Source organism: Crocodylus porosus, unplaced genomic scaffold (genome assembly GCF_001723895.1).
Source record: "Crocodylus porosus isolate Cpor-Errol unplaced genomic scaffold, CroPor_comp1, whole genome shotgun sequence".
Classification (NCBI taxonomy): domain Eukaryota; kingdom Metazoa; phylum Chordata; order Crocodylia; family Crocodylidae; genus Crocodylus; species Crocodylus porosus.
This window is the reverse complement of record NW_017728931.1, coordinates 89,303,792-89,314,445: the sequence shown is the minus strand read 5'-3', so window position 1 is coordinate 89,314,445 and position 10,654 is coordinate 89,303,792.

Genomic DNA, 10,654 nt, shown 5'->3' with positions numbered 1-10,654 from the left:
CCTACTTACTGTACAGCAAATTTAAGCCTGTGTAAATGCACACAGACACGCCCTGTGTTAGTCTGAAGTCAGGCAGAAGGCAGGGTAGATATGCACCTTATAAACTAAATCAGAGATATATAGCATAAGCCTTTGTGATGAAGGCAAGGTCACTTCATTTTGTGAGCCTGAGCTCAGGCTCACAAAAGCTCATGCTACATTGCTGATTTAGTTAATGTATAACAGTGGTTGGTTTCCAACCTTATGGTCCCACAAGCCAGATCCCATGCAGGGTTGGTCTATGGGCTAGATTTTATGTGGGGTTAGTCCGTGGGCCCAATCCTGTGCCACCCCGATTCAGCCATGCATCACCCATCTCGTCCTGGTCTAATAAGGTGCAAATCTACTTTGTTTTTTACACTCCCAAATCACTTGAGCACTTGGAGTAAAAAATTTCTCAAGACTTTTTCCCCATAACAACTTGGCTGTTTGGCTTTTTGTTTTAATGTATTGTTGTGAAAGTAAGGATGTCTGCTTTGTAAGACCAAGTTTTGATGTAGTTTAGATGTAGCAGAATTAGATCTTAAGCCACTTACAAGCGGGTCACAGGTAGAAAATCACTGGGTTTTGTTCATACTAGCTATTATATGTTAGTAGTAAAAACCAGTATTAGTGGGGAAAAATAACTAATAGCAAGAATTGGACAAGACTGTTACATTTTCTAAACATCTATAAATGTTATCTACCAGCAAGAGTGTGAGTGCTCATATGCCTTGTTACAAACTAAAATGAAAATTCTTTCATATTTTGTTTTCAAGAGAGAAAAACTCACTCACCTAGTACGGAGACTCCTGCAAGCATGGAAGGAACCACTTTCTCACGTTAGTCAGATGATTAGTCATCACCAAGAATTATCCAATGACAGCCTTCACAGAGCAATGCAAATCAGTAATATGGTGCACGAGCTGGAGATCGGAGTAAAAAAAGTAACAGAGAAGGCAAGATTTTCAACCTCTTCTGTATTACTTCCAATTATACTGAAATATCAGTGAGTACCTGGGGCTACTTTGACAGGGCCTTTAGATGAATTGAGGCCCTGGTTCAGCTAGAGCTTGAAGCATGGGAGCTGTAACTGAGATTCTTCAATCTGTTGCTCACATGAGAGTTTATTAAAATTAGAATGTTATTAAAATTAGAATAACTCCTATTTTCTTAATTGGTTTCTGAGCAACCATAAACCATTAGATTAACAAATCAACTTGACACCTGTATAGCAGTGATAGTTGTCTATACCCAAGGTTCATAAAATAGCTGCTAGGAGTGAAGTAAGTGTTCACTGCAAGAATATTTGATTTATAGAAAATATCCAAACATGGCTGGAATGTGTAAGTAGAAGGGATGGAACCATTCTGAGCCTCAGATAAGTAGTAATAATGACATTATATTTTTGTGCAAATAATTTAGACATAAGTAGACTGCAATGGGCATTTAAATTAACATCTGCAGTTTTTCATTCTGTCTTCAAATGATTGCTGTGTCACTGTTCTAACTAAAGGCATGTTCCTAAAGGAAAACTGTATTCTAGGATAAATTCTACAAGAGCATATCTGTACCTATCATGCGAGTTATTGAGTTATATAGCTACTTGCATAATTTCTTTAACATCCTATGGAAAATTATATGCAAGTTCCCTTGTTTGGTATGATTATATTTGCAGGTCTCCAACATTCTGTTACCAAGTAAAGGGCCTGATTTTGTATTTCTTCTACATTCACAATGGCAACTAAAATCATTTGGAGTTGTGACTGACTAAGGAATATAGAACCAGGCCCATTTACTTTATGTAGTTTGTTATTTACTTTATGTATTTTACATTACTTGGGCAGATCCAAAGGGGATTTGGTGCTTTCTGAGGTCACTGGTGAGTGCTGCTGCCTCTTTTCCCCTCCTGTTGGTTGTCTCAGTGGGCTGGGAGAGAATTCTACCTCCTCCCCACTCCGTTCCCACTGCTACATTGAGAGGGGCTTAAGCCTTTCTCAGAGACATTGCGTGTAGGCTGCAGCCAAGGCTGGGGATTTTGACTGGGGTGTGCCAATGCTCCTGGTGGGACTTCAACCCAGAGGTTCCTGGCTAGAGGGTCTTGCCTCTCTGCTCAGGGTTAGACTGATGGCCGTATCTGGAGGCAGGAAGGAATTTTATCCCATGATTGATACAGACTGTGGGTAGATTTGCCTTCCTTTGTAGTGCAGGAAAACGGTCTTTTTCCTAGGATCCCTTGAATGTATACAGGCAGTCCTCGACTTACAGCATTTTAAGTTACAACGTTTCGCACTTACAACCTTTATAAATTGACACCATTTCAAATTTCTGACCTCAGTTTTGACTTTACAACACTTGATCCGATGCGATGCCACACCAGTGAACAAGTTCGCTGCATCGCTCATCTCCCTGGAGAACATCTGTCCAAACTTCCTTGGACACTGTCTTTAAGAAATCAAACAAGACTCCAGAAAAACCTGCAGGCAACACTCTTGAGGAGACTCCAGCCAAGAATCCTTCAAAAAGTCCAACCAAGAGCTTTTCAAAAAGTCCAGGAAAGTCACCTCAAGGAAGTCCTTCCAAATCAATATGATTGCTATTTACAATATAAATACATTAATAAATACATTACTCATCTATTATTGATCAAGTACAAAATTCTGGGGTATTTTTAGTGAAAATAGGGTATCAGCCTTGGTTCAGGAACCAATCCCTCATTTATAACATTGTTTCTGATGAGAAAATTGATTCAGAGTTGCAACGTTTTGACTTAAGATGCAGTTTTCAGGAACCAATTGTGTCGTGAGTCTGAGGACTGCCTATATTAACAACAACAGGACATTGGCCACCATAGTCTCCCAACTTTACCTGTGCCAGTGTTGCATCTTGTGTCATGTCAGGGTTGACTGGATAGTTCTGCTAAGAGGTTAAACAGTGGATTTGTATGGGATATTTGGATGGAACAATCCTTGTCAGGCAGGACATTGGACTCGATGATGTGTGGATGCCCTTTCCAGCCCTACTTTTCACAGAGAATCATAAAGTAACTCAGTAACCTAAGCATGTCTTGCTAAGAAGTGAATAAGTGATTAACACAATATTTGACATTTATTGTAACATTTTGCCTTTCCTTTTGATGGAAGTTGCACTGACATGCCAGTGAGTTCAGAGAGCACACCACGCATGCACCACACAACTGAAAGGAGGTGGCCACACACTCCTGGATCTGCTGATGCCGTTGTCATCTTTGGGAGAAGGGAGATACTAGAGTTTGAACACAGGGTGCACATCTTACCAGTTAATCCTCTGGGTATTTGTATCCCAATTTTTTAAATTTTACAACAAATTTGGGGAATCATCAAAAGAAGATTCTTTGACACAGCAAGCATGTCCATATTGTACATGCTATTAATGCTTCACAAATAGTAAAGTATAAAAGGAACATAAAGTAACAAATATCAAAGTGAAACTACTTGTTGCATAAACAATATTATGACTTTTTCAGTAATACAGTGATTCTGGGTTTATCCTATAAAGATTTGGTGAGGGCTTTCAAATCCCATTGTTTTAATAGCAAGTGGGATGATCAGCACTTCTTAAAATCATTCAGAAAGTTACTAGGTAAATCACTACAGCACAGCCTACAAGTTTGAAGGAACCAGTCCTATTGAACAGTGGTCTTTACTTATTACTCTCCAGTGGTGTTAGGTTGTTGGTAGTACTGCCAAAGTTTTGCTTCCAGAGGCTGCTTCATGTTAAGTCAGCAACTGGTGTAAGCTGGGTAGCAGGTAATGCAGTATCAGCCTCTAGAGCACTTAGCGTATACTTTCCCCATTTACATAAAAAACCTGGAAATGAGTAGCATACATGAGCTGATGATTTCATTAGTTAGTGTTCTATAAACCCTGATTTTTATTAACTTCAGCCCTTGTATTTGGAGGATTTGCTTCTATGCATATTTGGTCAGTTGTGCAGTTACATTCATGTATCTTCTCTTTTCAATATAGATGCAGTCAATGGGGATCATTAGCAATTCACTAAATGGAATGGAATCATCAGAAACAACTGGTTTATCCATTAGTAATGAAGCAAATTTGATGAGTGGCTCGGACTTTATTCACTGCTTCAGGAGAGACTCCAATAAAGTACAAAGCTACTTAAAAATTCTTAGATGTAGGATTTTGCCAGAAAATAGTTGTTGAGTTTGAATCTCTTTGACAGTTTTCAAGATTAGATTAACATTGTCTGCAAAGATGGAACAAAATTAATTTATAAAGGTTTATCTTGTTTACGGTAATAATAAATTAAGAAAAAAAACTGGTTTTAAATGGCTTTGGCAGTTATTTATTTTGCATCATTAACCTACATGATGAAATATTAAGTAATTCATAATGAGTGTATGCTGGTTTAACACACCGGATAAAACAGATTGCAGTTGTAGTATATAAATCAAACTTACGTATTTACTTCAAAATGACAAACTCCAGTATGAATAGTTCATGTATTTTTAGGTACATATGTATTTATAGCATTGAAGCTGTAAAAAATAAATTAGTTAAACCTTGGTAGAAAGACATACATATATAGCATATTTTTACTTCAGACAGTTGATTTTTCCATTTATCACCATACAGGAAAATTGCTTACGCTTAACACTAAGCAATGTAATATACTATTATTAATTATCTACCCTGTGAAGACTGCACTGGAGACTGCTGCAATGAAGCTTGTCACACCTGCTTTGCACAGAAGACATGGAAACAGCTGTCATATAGTTGTCTAAGTGTGGTGTTTGCTGTGCACGATTAGCCAGTGCCACAAAACAGGGCAACATTAGCTCTATTACAGGGTATATAGTGCTTTGAGCAGGCATGCTGAACTTCACCGTGACAGTTCTTTTGAAGGCTAGATTCCCTGTGAAGCTATATGACCCTCTGACTATTCTTCTTCACACATCTTACATTTCATTTTCTCTGCTAATGATGGCAAGCTTGTACAAGTATTGTTATCATTTCACATTCCCCTAAGGTCTGGGGAGAAGTGGGCACACTTAGCGCCCTTAGTGATGTGGAGCAGCACCTTATTCCATAAGCTTTTGCTCCCAATGAGAGCTTGTAGAAAAAGCTACCTTATGGCCTCTAAGAAGGATATCAGAATTCTGCCCTAAGTAATGGCAGTCCCAGAGCAAAGTCAGTTGGTAGATAAACGTATTTCCTGCATTGCACACATCACCAGCAATGTAAAGTTCCTTGCATAGAAAATTGTGATAGATTAACGAGAGAGATAATGAGGAGGCAAGTTTGCATTTTCCTAACTAATGAATGGATGGTCCTGAACTTGACTTACAGGATTGAATCTAGGTGATGTATAGGATTTATAATTTATAAATTAAATTTATAATTGACTTGCACTTCACTGTCAGCATTCAGGATTACTTGGATTCTGATTCTTCATGCATTTGCTTAACTTTGTTACCAGGAGTTGTCCACATGAGCACAGCTGTGCAGTATGTGGTGCCACAGGCATGTCTGTGACACCGCATACTGACCATTCAACTGTTCTCCAAGAGCGGGGGTGGGGTTGGTTGACACCACAAGACCCTGGGGTAAAAAAAACAAACAAACAAACAAAAAAACAGGTGTAGCATACGCCACCCAAAACAGTCCTGAACAGCTGGAGCCACATTCTGGCTGCCAGCCAGGCTCTGAACAACAGGATCACTGCTGCTGCAGCACTAGGAAGCCCCCAGGACCCAGGTAAGGCTTTTGGGGCCAACCCTGTGCTGGGTCCAGCCTCTCCTACCCCACCCAGGATAACCTGCATACTAGAATGCATGTGGCACAGGGTACAAGGTGTGCTGCTGCTTCTTGTTCACAGGGACAAATGTCCACGCTCACGTGGACATAGCCAACAAGGCCACTTGTGAACTTTCAGAGCAGCAACCTTTAACAAACTGTGAGTCACAACAACTTGGTTTCAGCAGCATGTCAATGCCAGAGGCCTCTGCCCTTACTGGGGTCAGGCAGCTAGGAACTTTGCCTGCACTGCCACTGCTTACCTGAGACCCTGTTCCCCAGCTGTGACTGTTCCTCACTAAGATCTGGGGAGAAGTGGGCACACTGGAGGAGAGGAGAGGCTGCAGCTAGATCTGGACAGGTTACAAGGGTGGGGGGAAGAGAACAGGATGGGATTCAGTACTGACAAATGCAAGGTACTGCACCTAGGGAGGAAGAACCAGCAGCATACCTACAGGCTGGGGAACTCTTCTAGTCAGCACAAAGGCAGAAAAGGATCTTGGTGTCATTACTGATTCCAAAACGAACATGGGCCACCAATGTGGGGACATGGTCAGGAAGGCCAACCAGACCTTGTCATGCATCTACAAATGCATCATGAGCAGGTCCAAGGAGGTGATCCTCCTCCTGGATGTGACATTTGTCAGGCCACAGTTGGAGTACTGTGTCCAGTTCTGGGCGCCGCACTTCAAGAGGGATGTGGACAACATCGAGAGGGTCCAGAGAAGGGCCACTCGCATGGTCAGGGGCAGCAAGGCAGGCCCTACAAGTGGAGGCTACAGGACCTGAACCTGTTCAGCCTCCACAAGAAAAGGCTGAGGGGGGATCTGGTGGCCATCCATAAACCGGCCAAAGGGAACCAGCAGGCTATGGGAGAGTCCCTGTTCCCCTGAGCACTACCGGGAGTAACAAAGAATAATGGCCATAAGTTGACTGAGAGTAGATTCAGGCTAGATATCAGGAGTCACTACTTCACAGTCAGGGAGGCTAGGATCTGGAACCAACTTCCAAGGGAAGCGGTGCTTGCTCCTACCCTGGGGGTCTTCAAAAGGAGGCTGGATAACGACCTGGCTGGGGTCGTTTGACCCCAGTACTCTTTCCTGCCCATGGCAGCGGGTTGGACTTGATGACCCTACCAACTATGAAACTACGACTGTGGTGTAGCTACTAGCCAGTGGGGAGGTGCACTGGGTCCAGGCAGCTGGAAGCTGCCCGACCCCTTGCTGCTGCTACTTCTCCAAGCAGCACAGCTCCTCACCAGCTTGAACCAGTACCCCCACTGTAGCCAGGGAGCGGGTTTGGGGAAGTGATGGCACGGGCAAAGCTTCCAAGTCCCTGGCTTGTTGCTGCCTGGCTCTGGGAAAGCCCCTCTGGATCCATGCACCACATCCAGTGGCTCTGTGGGCTGGATCTGGTCTGCAGGCTGTTACTGGCCCCTATTTTACAGGGCTGAGGAGCTAGTCTGCAAGAATGCATATACTGAAATAGAGAAAATTAAGCAATTTGAAGAAATGACTGAATTGAGCACCAAATTCCAACTTTTCAAGTTATGCCTCTGTTTCCATTATCTCATCCAATGCATAGTTGGCCTACATTTTCAGAGGAGCTGTAACTGCTCAGCAGCTCAGTTTGACTGGATTTTCTTCACACAAGCCTGAAGCAGAACAGAGGTGGTCAGATCTCAACTACTAAAATACATCTGCACTTATAACTAAGGTGAATGATCCTTAAGATGTTTTCAGAAGTTATTTTGAAAGTCACAGAAGAGTCAAAATGCAAACTGTTGCTAAGCCAATGAATGCCTAAAACTTAGAGCTAACCAACATACAGGCAGCATGTAGTAGCAGAGTGGAAAATAGTAAAAGGGAAGAACCGCAACAGAAAAAAATCCCTGAACTCACCACTTAGCCTATTCATGTAACAGACTTCAGCAAAGGAGGCTGCCTGAACAGCTATTTATCTACTTCTGCATAGACACCTTCCAGTTTTGTTGGCTGGTTGGAGGCAGCTGGTCTACGCCACACTGCATCTGGTTGTGACTTTTCTTGTTTCCTACTTTTGTTGCTGCATGCTCTCATCAGATAATAGACCTGGGCACAGCCTCCTGATACTCCTTTCCCACCCTATCCTTGTGTATTTTTGCTGATTGAACAGAAAGGGTGATGCCCCCAATGGCTGCATTGAAAAAAGGGTTTCTCTAAACGCTGCCACCCTCTGACTTGCGTCATTGCTGCTGAGAGAGTCATTTCCTGTTTCTTGGCTAATCCTTTTGTTTATGCTCCCTGTCATTGCTGCGGCATCAGAAACATTGGAGAGCCAGCACAGACTGTGTTAATCTGCTTAACCCTGCTCCCGATTTTTTTTTATTACTCTGCCCCTCTTTAAATTGACCAGAAAGGTAAGCAAGATGAAATAAGGAATTAAACAACACAGAAGACCTTGTTTTGATCTTGCCTATGTTGGTTTTCATCAGTGTGGCACCACTGACTGCCGTGTAGATTACCCCCTTTCACAAGGTCAATCAGATCAGAATCAAGGCCAGGGCAGTGGTACATTAACATAGAGCTCTTGGTAATTGGTCATTGGGACCTAAAGAGAGCAAGCCTTGCTCATGAAACCATGGCTGTCAACTATGCTTTTAGTAATGTGTAGTGTGGGTGATGAACTGGAGGGTGCAAATTCATAAGCTACCAAATGAGGACTTCTTCTGGGATATAACTGTGTCCAGTCTGAAAGCTGCAGCACCTCAGACTGCGATGGGGTCCCCAGAAGGGGTGGAAGGAGACTTGAGAGGTTGCAAAGCTGGAAGGGCGACAGGTTGGGCTGAAAGAAATGAGAATGGAGTCAGATAGTGAATTAAGATGTAGGTGATTTGGGTGGAAAAGAAAGCCAGCTGTAGAGGGAGGTATACTCAGAAGGAGAGGCTGGTTCTGGGGACAAATACTGTTCCCTCCAATGCTACATTTTAAACAGGAAGTGTCTTGTGTCAGGTTTCGTGCTGAAAGGGCAAAAGGTTAGGAGAGAGAAGCAGGTGTCCCCTGTACCACACACTCCCCTGCCTGTCCATCTGTATCCATTTGTTGCATCTTGTTATGTATTGAGAATGCAAGCTTCTGGCATAGGAGCTATGTTTTAGTTATGTGTTTGTACAGCACCAAGCACATTACGGTCCTGGGTCCAGAGCTAGAGCTACTGGGTGCTGCAGAAATACAGAAGTCCTCAACTTAAGACTTCGAGTTACGACGAATGGCACTTAAGACGTTTACAAACAAACATCCTGTTTCGACCTTCTGATGTGGATTTCGACTTTGTGATGCTGGGTACAGCTGCATCCAGCTGGTAAGTCTGGTGTGGTGAAAGGGAAGAGGAAAGGGAAAGGATGTAGGGGGGCAGATCAAGGCCCCCCACGGCAAAGTAGGGGCTGGGGCAAGTTTCTCATCTGGCGGCTCCTGCTGCTCATCTGAGAGGAAGGGGGTCTGCACCCCTGAATCTGCATGGGGCAGGCGGAGCAGGGCTGCACTGGGAGTGGGGGCTATACCTTCTCACTGTTCGCCCTGCCAGGGCAGGGCAGGGTAGGCCTGAGATGGGGCTGCTGTGCGGCCTCCAGATAAGCAGCGTGCAGTCATGGGAGCTGCCCCCCTCTCCTGGACGAGCCGTAGCTCTGTCTCACACCCATCCTGCCCTGGTTGGGTGAGTGCTGGAGGGCATGTGGGGGAGGGCATGCCCCCAGACTGGGGCAGGCAGCAGGCAACGGGGTGTGGCAGGCAGCAGAGAGGAGGCTATGTGGGGGGCCATAGCCCCCCCATAGGCCCTGCCAGCCACCGAGAGTACAGCCCAGCGCAGCTCCAGCCCTGCCTGCCTTGATCCAGGGACACATGCACCCTCCTCTCCCCACCCCATGCCTTGCTGCCACCTGCCCAGCTGAGACTGGGCGAGTGGCAGGACGGCATCACCCCTGCTCCCAATGCAGGCCAGGGCAGGGCTGGAGCTGCACTTCTGGCCTGCATAGATCCAGGGACGCACACTGCCCCCCACCTCCCATGCCCTCCGGGATGAGTGACAGGAGCCACCAGATGAGCAACTTGCCCCAGCCCCTTCCTCACCAAAGGGAGCCGTGATCTGGCCCCCCATACTCCTTCCCTTACCCCTTCCCTTCCACCACACCAGACTTACCAGCTGGGCACAGCTGTATCCAGCATCATAAAGGAACTAATCCCCATTTAAAACATTGTTCCTATGGGAAAATGGGTTCCAAGTTATGATGTTTCAACTTAAAATGCTGTTTTCAGGAACCAGTTGCATCGTAAGTCTGAGGACAGCCTGTATACATAATAATTATCCACTATAAAAATATTTTGTCATTGCTCTAAACACAGTGACCAACATTATCATGAACAAAATATAACCAGCCTTCAAGGAACTGTAGATGAGGGGCTGAGACCAGTATTGCTATCTGCAGCCTTCCCCCTATTATTTTGGGCAGCAGCAACCAGTGGCACTCTCTCAGAATCTGTTTAGTCTTTGGACCTTTTCAATGGCAGTGAATCTGTAGGAATGCACATTGGTTTTGGCTTTTTCGTGTCCATGTAGTATGTGAAGGCCACCAACAGCGATGACGGTATGAAGCATGAAAGAAAGGAAATGTCTTCCACTGCCCCATCCTTTGGATTCCTGAATAGATGACATGGAGTGCCAGACACAGGAACTGTACCTGGCTAAAATTACAGCCAACAGTATCCAAAATCCAGCACTAATAATAAAAGTTACTCTATTTGATATACTCATTATCCATCTGAAATTATGGTTCACTGTTATGTTGTTATTCTGATACTGAAATTAGT